General features: G+C 41.0%; 1 pseudogene; it reads left to right on the plus strand.

Annotated features, from left to right (window-relative positions):
- Window positions 1-17,860: 17,860 nt before the first annotated feature.
- On the plus strand, window positions 17,861-18,525 carry LOC140351450 (uncharacterized; annotated as a pseudogene).
- Window positions 18,526-19,552: the final 1,027 nt, after the last annotated feature.

The raw sequence follows: 19,552 nt of genomic DNA on the forward strand, positions 1-19,552 counted from the left end.
TGGAGAGGTTTAAAGCAAGGTTAGGTAAAAGAGTTCCCAAGCGTTGAACTTTTTTGGTTTAGAGTTCCCAAGCGTTGAACAACTCATGGTACCATCCATCATCCAGAAATGGAAAGAGTATGACACAGCTTCACGGCAGCATCATGCTGTGGAGCTGCTTTTCTGGGTCAGTTCATGCATAAATAGTTCTTGTTCAAACTTCATAGCAACTAGTTCTTAAAAAAATGTTCACCCACCACTGGTATAAATCATCTTGTGGAAAGAGGCTCAGTGCAGAGTGGTGTTCAACGCACTCACTGTTATCTCCATGGGTTTTTTATTGAGTCAATAAATCCTTACAGAACAAGCAGTGGACAGTGAGCAGCAGGTGGATATCACTGGCAACGTGTGAAAGACTTGACAAATGAGAGGTTCCCTGTAGGACATTACTATGTTTATAAAGGTAGGTATGTTTGATTCAGTTGAGGTACTACCTCCCAAAGCGTTCAAGCCCCTTTTTGCATCAAGGTTTGCATTAGCCAAGGCGCAACTATAATAGAGCGCAATTATTGGATGTAAGAAAATGCAGACGCAGAAGAAACCAAGATGCCAAAAAGCAGATAGAAACAGATCATAATAATAATTCCTCACCAATCAACGGTGGTTGATCTTGTGATAAACCACTGTATTTCTAGAGATTATACATTTATATGTTGAGCACATGCTTAGCAAATAAAGCTAGGGCACAATAGCATTAGCACGATATTCGCATTAAAACAGAACATATTATATTTCCAGAAATGTATCTAACATTATCCAAATCCAAAGCATTACATCAACATCAACATTAAATAAATGATGCGGAGGATAAAGTAGTTTCTTATTTACCTGTACTCTAATATTTAGTTTCTTAGCAGAAAAGGATTTCAAACAAAATTATCTGTGCAGCTTAAAGTAGGTTTATGCTTGACGCCAAATTTAATCAGTTTTGCTATCACGCCTTCTCCAAATCTTCTTCGCTACCCTCCGCACATCGAATTTTTCCACGTGGAATTTACATGCAGGAAGTATAATCCAAGCTTTAATGAACAAAATTAACAATGGCCATGGAGAAAAGGTGTGTTGGTATCAAGGCAGTTTTGAGAGGCAGTCCAGCATCAAAAACACTTCTCTGAGGAGTAGGCTCAGCAGAAATGTACCTGTCACTCTACATGACAATGGTGTCAAAGACTGTCTACCTCAAAACATTCTCCAACCAAGGAGGTTCAGCTTACAGTGACTTGAAAACATATTCGTACCCCTGAAACTTTTCTACATGTTACCACATCATGACCTCAAACTTAAATAAATTATTGTTATAAATAACGAGTTGGCATTTTTTGTGGAAGAGCAATACAAAGCGCGCAGTTAGGTCATACTAATGGTACCTGTTCTACCAAAGTCTCTGAGTCTCAACGGTCCTCTTCATCAGCTCCAGGTGCCATGAATTTGCAGGTGCGTCGCTGGTTCCAGCAGGGACCCAGGCCCAAAGCTCTGATAAGCTCCTTTCCTGTCAAGTCTGACCCGTGGACTGAGGTTGGGTCATGCAATGGTGCCAGGGCTCTGCCCTCATTTACCAAAGGAGACATAAAAACTGAGAAATAGATTGAATCTCTTTGACTATGGCGAGTCTACCACTCTGGGAACAAATTATCCTGGATGTACTGAAAGACCATGATTTGGTCGGTCCAAGCAGCTGTCTTCAGCCCACTATCAAACCCGTGGCTCAGCTTTGAAGACTCGCTGGAGCTGATGAGGAGGACCGTTGAGAATGCATTTTCCCCTGAGTATAGATAGATGCTCACTGCCACCGCTATGTCCACTGCACAAGAGTGAGTTTCCAGTGCTGCACCCACCATCACCTCCACCTGCCGCTCCAGCTCCATTCGTAGGCTCCGTGACTGCACCACCACACATGCCTGGTCAACTGCTCTTGATCCAGGGTCTCCACAGCGCGCTCCCAGTGCTTGCAAAGCCTGAATACTTGTCGTGAGCAAGGAGGATCTTCTGTGTCTTCCCACGGCGTGCTGAGCTCAACTGTTTTAGCTAAGCTGGAAGGCTCTGCACAGTTAGTCTCGCATGACCAGTCGTCTCGGGGAGCTCCTGGGGGTTAGGGTTCCAAGGGCTACATCTCCTGCCATCCAGGTGCTCTTATGTAGGACATAAAAAACTCTGTCCCACGCATCCTGCATCATCATCCGACTGTCTACTGTGGTTGAGCATGTAGGCACAAACTACAGCAATCCGAAAAACTTAAAGCTGACTTTAGATCTCTGATCAACACTGTCCAAAGCACCGGAAAATGGTGTGTGATTTCAGGTCTGCTGCCAGTGCCCTGTTTTGGAGATGGGATGTTCTGCTGCCTCAGCAAGTTGCATATGTGACTTAAATCACTGAAAACAAAAGGGTTCATGCTGAAAACATGCACCGAACCCAAAACCTGATCATGTAAACAATCAGAAAGCGGAGGGAAGTCCATTCCTAATGAAGGGCCCCCAAACACTCCTGGCTCCAATCCTCACAAAGAACTAGAGAAATTCACTACCCTCTTAGTCCATCTAGCCCAGCCGCCCTCTAGATGGATTTTCTCACAACTCCAATCTCCCACATTAAGCACTCTGATAAGTGGATGTAACTAGACACAGAGTTTATGTACTAAAGCAGACAGCCAACTTGGGGCATAAATTCTGATGTCAACAACAAACAAATCACGTCTCTATCATCAATCAATAGAAAAGTACCACAACCTGAAATCACATACCCCACGCTGATGGCTCTATCTCTTGTCGCACTTCAGTTATCTGTTCTTTGCATTTTCCCCAGGAGGAACTCTGTCTCTCCTGGTGTTCTGAGCATGTGTTTTTTTTTTTAAGTCACCAGAAGAGTTGCCGGAAAAGAAAAACAATATTTCCTTTTTCTCTTCTTGAGCTCCTCGCAGATGTGGTGGAACTTTGCTCGTTGTTGAGGAACCTCGTATAGAATATCTGCGCAAAGATGAAGCGCTTGCCTAGCTTTCACAGCCTTCACGACATGTTCCTTCACATGATTGTTAAGAAACCTCATTATCAGCTATCGTGGTTTATCAGTTGCTGGTCTTGGCTTGCTCAGACAATGTGCTCTTTCTATTGTGATGGTGGGACATCAACTCCAGCGCCTACAAGGAGCTCTGGGATGATCTTCTCCAGGAAGTTTTCAGTATCTTCTCCTTCCTCTCGTTCTGGGAGCCCCACAAGTCTGAGGTTTGGTAACTTTTCATATTCTTGCTCTCCGTCTGCAGCGTCATCAGCTGGGCCTGCATCGCCTCCATCAGTGTCAGTGTCTGCAGCTCATCCTTGTTTTCTGAAATACGCTGTTCAGCTTCATCAATGCATGATCCTTTTCCTCCAATCTCTTTCAGCTCCCTTATGTTGCTTTCAATCTGGTCGAGTCAGGCCGATTCGATTGCTGCCAATTCCATTCCCTGCTATGCCATATCACGCTGTATTTTGCAATTCATTTCAGCTGAGTCGGACTTGGAAGATGAGGCATCAGTGGTGGCAGTTCTGTGTGTTACCCAGGGTAAAATCAACTAGTTTTATGCCCAGTTTTCCAAATTCCCACCTTGTTACCAGTCCTTGAATCACTAAGTCACATGTCCCTATTACATGTTTACACCCAGCCAATCACACTGGAGAGCAGTTCAACACCTGTTGCTCAGACTTCCTCCCAATCAGTAGTGTGGGAGAGGAGCTTGGAACAACACCTGCTCAGAACCAGCCAACACTGGAACACGTTTTGAAGGGACCTCATCACATGTCCCCTTAACACTAATTCATGGGATTGGCCAGGTGCCCTCATTTGGATATACTGATGGCGAGCTTATGAAAATCCCAGAGTTGAGGACTGTCCTTCAAAGTCCTGATCTGCATGCCACTGGTCGGGTAGGAGGCTGGTGCAGCCTGTTGTTCTCTCCCACCTCTCGCTGGTTACTGCCACCACTTTCAAATTCAACTTTCTCTTTGACATTTACGCATTATACATCTACTCATACCGCAAATAACGTAATATCGGACAATATTGTGGAACGTAAACCACAATCTTTTGCATGATTCTCGAACTGTGGAACATCTGCAGAAGAAATGTATCTCTTTGAACCTGACTGGCCAAACATTTTGTGCACAACTGAAGTCAAACTGTAAATAGTTTTGGGGTGAATTGTTTTGTTTGTAATTCACATTATATGGTACAGTAAATCAAACTTGTGTGTGTTTACTGACCAACATCCTCCAGTAGTCGAATTTAATTCTTTAGTTTTGCCTATACTAGTATATATTTCTAAATCTTCTAAACTTATAGGATTAACTGAATCCAGGACAAGAGGATTGTGGAGGTTTGTTGCGGAGGTATGCAAGTAACAAGATTCTGTTTTCTGGAGCCTGTGGTGGCAATTGTGCTCTCACATTATTTGTTATTTGTAAGATGTTTAAACACAGTAAATATGTATATTGGGAAAATAAAAACAACTTAATTTTGATTTATACGCTTTCAAATGAGGGAGCACCCTTTTGTGCCCCCGTAGACCTGGGCCTGGGTAACACCAGTAGAGCAATGAATTGAGCTGAAATGAAATAGTTTTATAGGCAAGGAAAACCTTAACCCTTCTTTTTCTTTTGAAGTTGTAAAGTTTTGAACCAAGTACGTAGTTTCTTGCCTTGCCAAACAAATCTTGAGATCAATTTATACCACCTGAATCAGAGACAGAGCTATAGCTCAGTTTGTTGATGAAAGCGGGGGGGACCCGTTAGCTTAGCTATAGTATTGCTAGCCTGGCTTGTTCAGTTTCTTAGGCATTTTCAAGAAATATCTAATCTTCGCAGATGAATGTAATATAGGTGGCTATAATCTGGGAACAACAGTCAGTTGGTCTGTCATGTGGCTGTTAGTTTTAATTCTTGATGCTGGGCTGTTGTATTGAGCCCCAATATATTTTATTATGCATAACTTTTTTTTGGACGTTTTTTTGTATATGGTTCATTATGTGTAAAGATTGTCTTAGTTTTTTATTGAAATATATCTGGAAAATATGTATGACTTTCCTTCTAGTTCACAATTGTGTGCCGCTTTGTTTTGCTCTTTCACAAAAAAATGTGTATACAATTCATCTAATTTTGTGGTCATGATGCGAAAAAATGTGGAAAAGTTCAGAGGATTTGAATACTTTTTCAATTCACCTTCACCAGACTCACAGATTGAACTGTGAGTCAGGAACATACATTTGTTTGAACCATTAGTCTTGCCCACTTAGTCCTTTCCCTCTTAGATAATAGGGGAATGAAGTATATATGGGAATCAAGTATCTAGAGGAGAGTTATTTTACCATGATTCTTGGTGACCAATGTGCTTATTATTTGATACAATTAACCGTATTTCCGGATTATAAATCTTTTTTTTTTTGCCAGGGTACTTATACTCCGGAGCAACAATTTATATGTGGTATTATTCGTTATTTTCAAACTGGCAACCATGAGGGTGCTCTAGGCTCTTAAGCGACGCAGAAGAAGAATCTGCACTTCCTCTACCTCCGGTGTTTGTGGAGTTGTTTAGAAATGACACAGAGGAAGGAGAACTCAATGAATTTAGTAATTTGGGTATTACTGATCCTTTGGTAAACTTGTAAGCATATGCTATAGTTATCTGAATAACTGTTAGTTACGTTAGCATACCAGACACTTTCTTTCACGTTCTTTGCAGTTCGTTGTCTGTGGGTCACGTAGCTGAAGGTGTTACGTTAACATACGTAAACCTATTCATCATGTTCTCTAATCTGTTAATATTTGAAATTACATTTCAAGATGAAATGTCTGTTCCCCAAAAAATGCAATTTATATAAGTGCAACTTACTGTTTTTTTCTTCTCTATTATGCATTTTTTGGCTGGTGCGATTCATACTCCGGAGTGATTTATAATCCGGAGAATACGGTAGTTAAAAAAAATGCTTTGTAAAATGCATAGATTATGTGAATTATAGATGTATTGTAATTTTCCTTGCGGATTAACAAAGTGTCTAAGATTATATATTACACTTTCAGTTTATTTGTTATTTTGCTGCTTTTTTTTATACAATGCATGGCATTTAAAGAGTACATTTAATCAGGTACAGGCCCTCTAAGTTGTGCAAATTCTGTCCTCCTTTTGCGCTTTCACTTTTATACATTCATTCATTTTCTATTCTATGCTTGTTCCCGTAAGGGATCGTGGGTGACTGGAGCAAATCCCAGTGATTTTGAACCTTAGGTGGGGTACACTCTGGACAGGGGCAAGCATATCGCAGAGCTAACGCTTCGACATCCATCCCTAACAAGCAAGGGGATAAAAAACATAGATTCAATATTCAAGACTGTGGTTTTGAGGCCCATATTTGAGTAGGATAATGTCAATACAGTGCATTATTTATGAAAGTGTGTGGGACCTTTCCACAACAACATGACCTAGGGAGGATTTTATAATTTTACAATATTCATAGGTGCACCATATCATCTTTTCAGACGAGGGTCTGCCACCTCTTGTCACCTTGGAGATGTTATTGCTTTGCCTGGAATCTTTGACAATATGGCATTATAGTTAACAATGTCATTTCTACAAAACCCTGAGGTACCCTAAAACGACTGCTTTACAATGATAAAAAGGTATCCAATTTGAATAACAATAAATCGGTACTATCGCCCTTCTTTTTATGTACTGACAAAGCCCATTTTCAGATAGTTCGGTCATTTAAAACTTTATTCTGTAGTTGTAATAATATAATTTTGCCTGCGGGACCAGGACAGTTGCTCAAGAAGAAAACAAAGACCGAGCGCATCAAAATTACAAGCAATCCTTCATCCGTTGCCCCAAACAACCCCTGCCCCCATCCAATATTATCTTAATCAATAAATCATGACACACATCCTGCAGTAGCACATTATCACTAAGACTGTTATTTTACAATGAAACCATAGTTAAGTTGAATTTGTTTTTCTGAGCGCTCTTACCATGCAACGTTTCCTTAGTTCTGGTTCGATGTGAGAATGCAGGGGCCACTGACACTCTCATAAAGAGCCCTGGGACAGGGATAAAGCGGGGGGTAGAGAAGAGGGGGGGCCCATCTAAAACTCAGGACCCCTCCCACAAACTCCCCACACAAAGCCTTATGAGTGTGTGTGCAGCTCAGCGGGTAAAGAGTGATGGGGAACGCGCACACCCTTGCCAAGTCCCCTCGCTGTGTGTATGTGACGCTGAAAACTCCTCCAGCGTTCAGATGTCCTCCCCTCCTTCAGCTTAGCGACAAAACAGCTTTGTTCATACTTGGAAACTGCGCTTCACGGAAACAGAGGACACTTTACTGGGATTTAAGTGTATCCGCGTTCGTTTTATAGACAAAACAATTCTCCTGTACAAGACCATTAAATGAGATCTTTTTGTATCTATTGAAAATATTTGTTTCAGCTATATGACAAGGGAGTAGAGACTATAAGATCTCCTTTTAAAGGGCCTGAACCAGACATTTAGGTCCATATTTTGCCCCCGGAGGGAATATAGATTGGGGATGTTTATGAGTTTTAGATATTTTCCTCAAGCAGAAATGACTAATAATAACCTGTGTGGGTTTTATATTTGAAGAAAGAGCGGTGCAGATGAGTGGAAACTTTCATCTAGACACTAGTGATGTGGTTGAGTTTTGACCCACAGGTCGGGTTAGGCCGGGACAAGAAATTATCATTTAATTGTGGGGCAGGTTTGGACGGGTTATACAATGCTGACCACATCTCGAACGTCCGCGCGCCGCCTCTATCATTGCATTTTGCTGCGTCTAAATTCACTTCGTCGTTTGACTTTTTCTCTGTTAATATGTGACTGTAATAAAACATGAAGCATTATGTAGTAACTAAACTCCTCTCGCCACAATCTCTCAACTGAGCTGTGATAATGATGTCACTAGAGGAGTTTGGTGCTTATGCTTAAGTACAAATGCCTGAGCCGAAAACAAACTTTGTTCTTGTTCTGGCATCCCTCGGTAAACAAATAAACTTCTTGCTTCTAAAAAAGTATATATATTTAATCGGCTGGCTGCACTTAGGGCTGCTGTGTGCTGTGCGCTGTGCCATAACCTCTCGATGGATGTGTACTGTTGTCATTAATAAACCTTTGATATTGTAAATACCGGCTTCACACGCACACTGCAAATATTCTTGCTCTGTTTTGCTTCTTTCTCATGAACTGTTATCTGTCTCGGCTGAAGTAATACCACCTGTTTCCTGACCACAACATGACCATATTAGGAACCGGACTGATATAGAAGATCTTTGGAAAACTGAGAGGCTGGTCCCGAGACATTAAACCTTCATGAATATTCATATTCTTTGTCTTAAGAAAGTGAGGGAAAGTGTTCCAAGCAGAGCGCCTGGTGGAACGTCGTGTGTGGGATAGTTTACACTGAACAATTTGTTTTAGTCTGTAATTGTTAGGGAAATAAATTCTTCTTCATACGACCACGTCCTGTCTTGTTTTTTCAGATATATTGATTCCAACAATTTGGGGGCTCGTCTGGGATCTGGGACTGGACAGGAACGGTCGAAAGGTTAGTAGACTACTGGGTCGTCCAACTCTAATCTCCTCCCGCTGCGGCAACAACTAAAGATGAAGAGAAAACCTTTTCTATAAATGACTCTAAACTATACTAGGAGGAGTTGGATGTTGTGTTGGCAGAAATAGTCCATCCCAAATTTATAGGACACTCGTACATTTTTGAACAAACCCCAAAATACATTTTCTGGCGGGTAATAGGGTCTTTTTTTTTTTGGTTACTTTTTTGGAATTTTTTTTTTGAAATTTTAAAGGACCTGTTAGATTTTTGATTTTTTAATTCTTTGCTCATTTTATATTTTGCAATGTGGTATTTCTGATTTTGCAATGCTGTTTTACAATTGTGGAAATGTTGTGATGTTTTCATTTGTCTAAAATAACTTACTGTCATTGACTGTTGACATTGAATAACAGGTGTTGGATAAGTTAAAGGTGACTTTATAGAAATACTGACCAAATTAACAAATTGGACGTTTACTTGTTGTGGAAATAACCTGGGTCCAAACCCCGGATTGTTGTGTCAAGAATGGAAGTCGTTGACTAAGCACTGGGACAAGGACTGACCGCAGTCTAAAGGGATTTAATTCCCTCAAAAGTCAAAAAATTTCAGCCTACCATAGATGTATTCTTATTGTGGTAAGGTTTTACAACACTTGAGGCACCTCAAAAACTAAGAATTTTATCGGAATGTGAAGAATTTGGAGGGTGTGGGTCAGACCAACGAATCACATGGGGAAAGGAATCCTTCATCCGTTTGAAGGGATCAAACCGCAAATTCTATTCGGGATAGAAAAGTAAGAAAAAAAAGAGAAAAGAAACAATCTTCTTAAAGATGCACAGCTTACCATCACCGGCTGGTCCTGCAGTTGTACCACCGGCTGGTACTGCAGTTGTACCACCGGCTGGTCCTGCAGTTGTACCACCGGCTGGTCCTGCAGTTGTACCACCGGCTGGTCCTGCAGTTGTTTGGAGGAGACACATAAATGATGGCACAGGTGCATTGTTTATGGAAATTATAAACTTTGAAAATATCTGTGTAGTTGGAGATGTTAATCGCTAACTGGGGTTCGGGAGCAGGACCAATAACACTGACACAAATAAACATTTGTGTCATTTGGTTCTAACTGAAACGTGGCTTCAACAAAACTATTATGTCAGACTAAATGAGTCCACCCCACCCACCCATGTTAACTTTCAGACCTCTAGGAGCACAGGCCGAGGTGGTGGTGTGGCAGTGATCTCACACTCAAGCCTACTCATGAGCCCTAAAACTAACAATGCATTTCACTTTTGTTCATAGTTATCTACCGACCTCCTGGTCCCTATTCAGAGTTTTTAAGAGTTTTCTGACTTTATATCAAACCGAGTGTTAGCCTGGGATAAAATAGTTATAGCTGGAGACTTTAATAACCACGTGAATGTGAGTGATAATTCTCTCAGTAATGCCTTCAGCGCCCTGATAGACGGCATCGGTTTCACTCAAAATGTAAATAAACCGACTCAGTCATATGCACACTCCGGATCTTGTCCTAACGTATGGAACAGAGATTAGTGAACTCATTGTCTTCCCCCAAAACCCTATATTGTCAGATCATTTCCTAATTACCTTTCAGTTTATTCTTAAAGATCATCCAGTCCCACAGAATAAAGTTATAATGAAAAGGACAATATCCGAAAAATCTCTCAAAATTTAAAGAAATAATAGAGTCAATATTCAGTGTCATGTGATCCTGCTGAGAACAGCTCTAGTCCCAGTGTACATGATCAATTTGTCGACCTGACCATGAATTCTCTGAAGTCTGCTCTTGATGTTGCAGCTCTGTTAGTTTGTTACGATTGAATAAACACTAAAATCTAAAGTTTTGCCCAATTATCAAAACCTTACACTCAAGGAGCAAAACTCGGCCTCAGATCTGCACCACTGTAAACACAATAAGTCAGTTCACACTTTGTGCAAAACAATACACACAGTGATTTACAACACTGAACACACTTGTATGCATTTAGACACAGAAGTGTATCAAGATGTCACTTCTTTGCAATTCTAAAGCACTGACTGTCAAATGACCACACCCATGTGCCAATCCATTGAACACTGCCATTAGGTGACCAAACACAAGATCGCTTAATTGTGGACACACCAATCAGGTTTAAGCACTATAAAAATGCAGCATGTGAGTTCACCAAACTGAACCAAAATGGAAGGAAGAGGAAGAGTGAGGATGAGAAGGAAGAAGAGGAGAAGGAGAAGAAGGAGGCAGAGGCCGTGCCAGAGGTCGAGGTTGAGGTAGGGGTAAAGGTAGAGGAAGAGGAAGAGGAAGACTTCAAGCAGGAGGAAGAGGGGGAGGAGTTTGGGAGGGTTCTTTTTTGTACTGGATAAAATGTAATGTTCATGAAAACTGAGAAATGTTGTTTTTTTTTCGCCATGTTGGCTTGAGTATATGGGGAAAAATAAATGACACTGTCAACAGCATTAGTCTTGTGTCCTGTGCGGCGTCTACAGTCATGCACACAAGTGTGTGTAGTGTTCACTGTGTGTATTGTTTTGCACAAAGTGTGAGCAGACATTGTGTTTAGAGTTGTGCAAATCCGAGCCATGTTTTGCAAATTCACGGTGAACTTCACCCATACGACTCTGTGCACTTAGAAGCAGGATTAGCAAAAAGTGTTTAAGGTTTTCAACAGCAGTGTGTAACTGGTGTGTAACTGGTGTGTAACTGGTGCAAACATAGTTAAGTCATATGCAACGTGTGTGTTTCATATGGTAAAAAAATATGGTTTTGATAAGTTAGTGTAGAGTTTTTACAAGAGTGTTTCATTTTGCAAAGGAGATAAGGTGTTTTAATAATCGGGTTTGTGGTTGTGCTAATTGTGTGTAGGGTTTTGCTAAATAAAACAAAACCATCAAAATTGTGTTTATTCAATCGTAAAAAACTGTAATGTAAACCAGAGCTCCTCACCTTGCTCTAAAGCAGTGCTTCTCAATCATTTTCTGTCACGCCCCCCCCCCCAGGAAGAAGAAAACACTTCGCGCCCCCCACTCTCTGCCGCGACTATAAATCATATAATTTGTCTATACAATTGTTATCAGACTTATAACAATGGTGTTAGGTGTACTTATAATATAATGAGGCTAGACCTCTACATAACATTTCATACTTATTAACAGTAAAGAAAACAACAAAAAAGAGAACAGAACTATATAGGTCAAATTAAAACAAATAAAAACTTTATTAGCATTGTTTTTTAGTCTGTAACAGAAAAGTGCAATAAAGTGCTCACAAATTGTTATAATAATATATAACTAATTATTTAAACTATAAAAATATTAACCAGGTAAATTCTGTCATTCTCAAATAGTGGTGTGCACACCATTTGATACTAACAAATAAAATTAAATAAAATCAATAAATAATATTGAATTCAAAATGATCAGCAACATTAACTCAGGAGAACAACATATAAAACAATTCAACCTAAAGATTTTTTTTTGACATTTTGCATAACAAGGTCAAACTGTGAAAAACAAAAACTCAAAAGATTCTTTTGGAAAATTTAATCAAATTTTTTAACATAAAAGCAAAATAAATGAATGCCTCAATGGCTCGCTGGTTTACTGCTGTAGCATTCACAAAGTTGGATTCCTGGCAATATTCGGCACTTTTTCGCTGGAAAAACTCTTTAAGCGATGCCTGAATTTATTTGTCTTCCTGCTTTCCGCTGCCAACCTTTTTAGACACAGTAAACACACTGGTCTTTCCTCGTTTCTCCAAGCGCGTGTGAAACCAAGCGCTACGTACGTTTCGTCGTATTTCCTCGTCTTAGCATTCTAGAGCCTGTCGTTTGTCTCATTATCTCTGTATGTATCCGCCTGTCTTTTCATCCCTGTTAAATATTATTTCATGAGGTCTCTTGAGGGGCTGTTCACGGAATTTTACATTTCACGTTCTGTGCCGTCAGCGCCCCAAAACAATACAGTAGAACAGTATCGATACATTGATTCAGTGGCGCTCGCGCTGACAATGCGGGAGCCACTGCCACCTACTGTAGTGGATGTTCAATTGCACGTTATTTCAGTACGGCAAAAAAAGCAAGGTCCCCACTATTTGAGAAGGACTGCTCTAAAGTAACTTACGGTGTGCCACAGGGATCAGTACACGGTTCAATTCTGTTTACTTTATATGCTGCCGTTAGGCAACATTATCAGGTCACATGGCATTAACTTCCACTGCTCTGCAGACGACACTCAGCTGTATTTATCAATGAAACCTGATCAGAGCGATCAAGTAGTCTGACTTAGTGCTTGTGTGAAGAATATAAAAACCTGGATGACACTTAACTACCTGCTTCTTAACCCTGAAAAAACCGAAGTCATTGTGCTGGGCCCTAAACATCTACGAGACGCATTATCTGAGCAGATAGTCACACTGGACAATATAAGTGTAGCCTCCAGTTCTACTGTTAGAAACCTCGGAGTCCAGGAGCTCTCATTTAAAGCACATATAAATCAAGCCTATTTCCATTTGCGCAATATAGCCAAAATCAGAAGAATCCTGCCTAAAAGCGATGCTGAAAAACGTATCCATGCATTTGTAACGTCTAGATTAGACTACTATAACTCCCTGCTGGCAGCATGTCCTAAGAGCTCCATAGAAAGCTCTCAACTGGTTCAAAATGCAGCAGCAAGATTACTAACAGGAACAAAAAGAAGAGAACACATTATGGCCCGTTCACACCGCAGACGCCTATTCGCGCGTTATGGCGAAGTTGGACGCCTGTACGTATGAAGACAAACGCAAATAAGCCGCGTTCTCGACGCAAGGGAGCAGAGCCGAAATATAATAAGCAAACGCGCGTTCGCCGCCTGCGCATGTGCAGTGGAGGTGTTGTGTTTGGCGGCTTCTCTCTGTTGGTGAAAATGGCGAATATAGAGACAGAAGTGTTCACGTATTTGGTTCTGAAAACCCTCATACGGAGGCCCCCGGGCTCGGCGGCGACGTGCGTGGGTTCACCAAATACTGCAGAGGCGATCGGAGTTTGGTGAATTCCACCATTTGCTGCAGGAGCTGCGGCTCGACGATCAGCGCTTTCAGTGCTACTTTCGTCTGTCCCGTCCCCAGTTTGACGACCTGTTGTCCCGCATTGGTGCGAGGATAACTCACCAGGACACCGACTATAGGCGCTCGATTCCAGCTGCTGAGTGCCTATCCATCTGTCTTCGGTCAGTAATTATTCCTGTAATAACAGAGTGTATTCATACATAGCTAATAAAAGTAACCAGGGTAAATAGTGGACGGTGTTTGAACTATATATAAACGGAGCTCGACGCTCATACAACGGCAATTAGTATTTATTCTTATTCTTATATATAGCCTGTCCTTATTTTACAAAGCAAATAAGGACAGGCTATTATCCATTGTAGAAAAAGATTCAATTGTATCATCTGGACTGTTTTAGAAGAACAAGAGGTTTGGACTCTCATCCAAGAGTTATTCTCAATCTGTGGATCTAGTCTTAGAACTCGGATATTTATCTTACTCGGAGTGATCTGATAATAGCCTGTCCTTATTTGCTTTATAAAATAAGGACAGGCATAGGATAGGTATCCGATCCTATGCACATACTAATAATAATAATGTATTATTGCTGGAGATAAATTTATGCACATTCATTATTGCTTTGGGTTTTCTGCAGCTTGGAAGAGCCATCCACTCTCTTCAGAGATGAAAAGGTCTCCAAATGCACTCAGCACTCCAGCAATGGTGGACGCATGTCAGTAATAGTGAGGTATTTGTCATTGGATTATGATTTGTGTTTTCTGCTTACATTAATGATATATATATATGTTTTTTTACCAAAGGTTAAGTGGACCTGAACCTAGAGGGCGAAATGTGAGCTGAGGACCAGACAGCAAAATCTACACACAAAGAACGTTAGAGCCGCATTGATCCAAGTGGTCTCCATGACGACCATGGACTGGAAGTTCTAAAGTTGTTCTTTGGGAGTGGAAGTGTTTAAATTCTCCATGCCCAGGTCTAGAGGGGTGCAAAATGGTACATTGCAGCAGCATGTATTAAACATGTGTACCCTCTTTTGATGTTGAATACTTTTTTGAAACTGATACATCCTCGGTCAGGCTGGTCTTATTCTCAGCGTTCATTTTCCCCCATGCTAACGACTTTGTCAGAAGAGTACAATTACATGTAATAATAAACACAACTATTACAAATAGGCTCCTATACATTAAATCATGCAAAATGATAAACCACCAAAATAGAAATAATTAAAAAGATAAAGGTAATATTTAAGTCCTGGTGTGAAAGCCCCTCTCTCTGCACCTGTACTGCCTCTGCACATGGCCCATTGCACAGGCCCCGACACCTGCAGCCAACACTTAAGCTCCTCCACCGAGCACATATACATTTTGTACCATATGAGAGAAAATTGTATCCAGGGAACAAAACTGTACCTTTAGCCAATGTTACTAATTTGTCCATTTAGGGGTACAGCGCCAGCGACAAGCTCTTTGTGTCTTTAGAGTGACGTACCACACCAAACACAAGAAGCTACACATTTTCCCAAGCTTCCATTTATTCAACTACACAATACTGGTGACTAACATGTTCATACGGTTCATCTTCCTTTGGCTGTATAATCTCATCATTCAAGTCATAGTCCTTGTTCCCTGACACAGATCCACACAGTCTTCGTTTGAAACGGGTGCGTTGCTGTTGAAAGCATCTCCCAGTCCAGATCTCCCAGTCCAGATCTCCCATGCCAGATCTCCCAGTCCAGATCTCCCAGTCCAGATCTCCCAGTCCAGATCTCCCAGTCCAGATCTCCCAGTCCAGATCTCCCAGTCCAGATCTCCCAGTCCAACGGCGGGTCAGGACATTAGTCACCAGACTGAAAAAAAACATGTTAAAACCAAAGCCACAACACAAGTTTAGACATCGTTGCATACTACAATTACTACACCTATTACAAAGTGTATTTAAATATCTTTTATCTTAAAGGCAGTATATATTAATGTTTTACTCCACAATGATTCAATTAAATAAAAACAATCACCATTGTAATTTCAAGTCCAGAAAACGTGTGGGAGAGTGACACTTGTTAAAGAACGTGGTCTGGAGCAGGTGTGTGTGCGCGTGTATATATGTATGCATGTATATATGTATGCATGTATATATGTGTATATATATATATATATATATATATATATATATATATATATATATATATATATATATATATATATATATATATATATATATATATATATATATATATATATATATATATATATATATATATATATAAATTTTTAAACTACAAAAGAGTTGACATGTTTTCAGGACTTGAAAAAGGGGAAATGTCTCACCTGACTCAGTGTAACAAGTCACACTTGTTTGTCTTGAGTTTGTCTCCTTGAATTTCACTGTGGGAAAAGATAAAAGAAACGGTCTTACATCTCGGTATACTGTGAAAATATACACAGTAAGGTGTATAAAATACATCCTGTATTAAATGGTGAAACCTGTGACTGAAGCTTGTGGTCAGATGGTTCATCTCAGTCAAGGGCTCAGGGCTGTGGACACCTCAGCCTCATGGAGATTCTACTGTTGGTGTACGATATCTTTCAGAATTAGAATCATACATTGTCAGTCGGGTCAAATCTGATCTTTAACTGTAGGAGCCAGTGCCACAGTCATCTTCTTTATTACTGAGCACAGTCATCTTCTTTATTTCTGAACACAGTCATCTCCTTTATTACTGAACACAGTCATCTCCTTTATTACTGAACACAGTCATCTCCTTTATTACTGAACACAGTCATCTCCTTTATTACTGAACACAGTCATCTCCTTTATTTCTGAACACAGTCATCTCCTTTATTTCTGAACACAGTCATCTTCTTTATTACTGAACACAGTCATCTTCTTTATTACTGAACACAGTCATCTCCTTTATTTCTGAACACAGTCATCTCCTTTATTACTGAACAAGACCCTATATTTTCAACTGAATTATAAACATTAACATTGTACTTATTTGTGGCCAATGATGGTAGATACAGAAAATAAGCTCATCTCCAATTCAAGGTTGTGGACTCCTCTGGACTGATATAAGAGTGTTTACTTTACCATTATTAGTAGTATTATTTGTCTTATGCCAGCTACTTTTATTATTATTTTATCTTTATTTTATTTCCTCCATTCCCTATTAAGATATGAGAGGACCTGTTTACAGGAGTTTTGTTAATAAAAGTTTTTGTTTTTGTTCATAAGAGTTCCTCTATTAAGAGTTCCTATGAGTTATCTGTCTTTTCCCCCTGTATCTACTGCGTTGTAACACCAAAATTTGGACAAAGGATTATCTTATCTTATCCTCAGACTGTGCAGATTCTATTTTATCTCACAAGCACATATATCATTTTATTAGTAGTAATTAATCATAATTCATAATATATTCTACGTGATACATTACTTTAAACAAAATATCGTATTTATACAAACAAACATCTCACGACAGAGCAGCACAACAAGAGCCCACTGTTTTAGAGACATCACACAGTCATTTCTGTCGTGTTTACAGTCTCTGTAGACATATTCATTATCATTAACTTTCACAATCACATGATAGAACAACACGATATGACCCTACAAGCCTGTTAATCGATACATCATGATGAACTGTATTTCATACAAAAGATTGACGTTTGCTTTTTATTTATTAGAAAAAAACTGCGGTTAGCATTAGCCACTAGCTCAAAGCCTACACACAACATTTACTTAGAATTACTGGAATGCGATCGACAAATAATAAAATACTGAGAATAGTTCGGGCACTTACCAGAGCTGCTTCAAAGTGTTCCTTAAAGTTGTGTTGACTGAAGCGCATTGCACAGAAACGCTGCCGTGAAGACCATCGGTTTAAACTTTAAAGATCTTGTTTTGGACTACAAGGGGAATTGTCGTAAATCTGCCCCTGCCGTATTCCGAGCAACCGGAAGTAACAAAAAAATCACAGATGCAGACGCGAAAGCTCCGGACTGTTGAATGGTGTAGACGTGAATATTAAATGATGAAAACGATTCCATTTGATTGCAATTACATGATTAGTACATCAAAATTAATCAAGTCAAACGATTCACAAAAACATTAACACATTTACTTTCAATGATTGAGGTTTTACACCACACAACGTTCAATTGATTTTTTTGTTACTTTGACCCCTCATACCTCCCAACTCAGGATCCCGCTTTTTTAATTATAAGGGGGATCATTCCCTTGTCCTCCTGGCCATGGTCGATGCCCGGTATCGTTTCCGGGTAATCGACGTGGGGGGATACGGGAGGACGAGTGACGGGGGGGGATCTTGTCCAACTCTGCCTTTGGTCAGGCTCTACGTGAAGGCACTCTCCAGCTGCCCCCTGACCAGAACCTGCCCGGGGCTGAAGGCAGAGGCCCACAGCCGCATGTCTTTGTGGCGGATGAAACCTTCCCGCTGCAAAGACATCTGATGAGACCCTTCCCTGGACGTGGGCGCCTCCCCATTGAAGACCGGGTCTTCAATTACCGCCTCTCTCGGGCACGGCTGGTGGTTGAAGACGCCTTCGGGATCTGGACCTCACAGTGGAGAATGTTCCTGCGGCGCCTGGAAGTCCACCCTGAAATTGTGGAGAAGTGCGTGAAGGCGACTCGTCTCCTCCACAATTTCATGCGGGCCACAGCGCCGGAGCATGTGCCTGAAGCGTGGGGAGCTGGAGCACAGGAGGAGCCACTTCCAGGTGTGGGGCGGATCGGGGCAAATAACGCATCCAGAGAGGGCTTGAGGGTGAGGGAGGTGTTTAAGGCCCATTTCTCAGAAGAAGGAGCAGTGCCATGGCAGCCCAGAGAGTAGTCATGTCCTCCAAAGGACTGACCCACAACGGCTCCTTTAAGAGCCACGCACTAAACAACAAAGAGCTTAATTTGAGGCTGTTGGAGGAGGAGGCATAAGCCCCTCCAGCAGATACTCCTCATAGCTGCGCTCCTGTTACCTGGGCTTCTTCCTCCTCCTCGCTGGGCCTAAAAAAAAAGAATACACATAGCAATTGAGATGACAAGGGCTAAAAAAAAAGGAAATTGTTATTTTTTCAAACCAAATGCTTTCACACACCTGTGGGTGCAGCAGAAGGGCCAGCAGCAGAAGGGCCAGCAGCAGAAGGGCCAGCAGCAGAAGGGCCAGCAGCAGAAGGGCCAGCAGCAGAAGGGCCAGCAGCAGAAGGGCCAGCAGCAGAAAGGCCAGCAGCTGAAGGCCCAGAAGGGCCAACATCCCCAGCAGCATCAGGGCGGCAATTCAATTCCTGATCTTCAAAAAGAACATTGCACAGCAGTTATATTTCAGCCAATTACATTTATTGCTTTATTAAATATCATATTTAATGAGGCATACGTATTTTATATGGAGCCAATATTTTTTTTCAAGTTTCATACAACAAACCTGATTCGGAGAGCCCTTCTGCTGCGTCTTCAGGCTCTCTGGGGTCCTCTGCCTCCTCGACCCTTTTCTCCATGTTTCTGCTTGACTCATGGGGAGTGATGAAAGGGTCGAAGAAGGACATGACCCCAGAGTAGCGCCACTTTGCTGCTGATCCTGCTGCTGACCCACTCCTCTTTTCACTCTCCTTTTTCCTCTCCTTCATGTACGTGTCCCTCAAGCTCTTCCACCGCTTTCTGCAGAATTTCTCTGAATAAACACATTTACTTGTCAAACACACTAGGAAAAAAAAGTATTATTAATAATAAAACTGAGTTGATAGTTGATGGATCCAAAAAATATTTGGATCCATCAACTATCAACACATTTTTTTATCGTTTAAAAGCCGTCTCCTCGCTCACTCTTCTCCAGGCTTGGTCCTTCTTTCTCCTGTTCCTGTACTCCACCG

Source organism: Eucyclogobius newberryi, unplaced genomic scaffold (genome assembly GCF_026437365.1).
Source record: "Eucyclogobius newberryi isolate DKJ021-1_F unplaced genomic scaffold, fEucNew1.0.hap1 SCAF_8, whole genome shotgun sequence".
Lineage (NCBI taxonomy): Eukaryota > Metazoa > Chordata > Actinopteri > Gobiiformes > Gobiidae > Eucyclogobius > Eucyclogobius newberryi.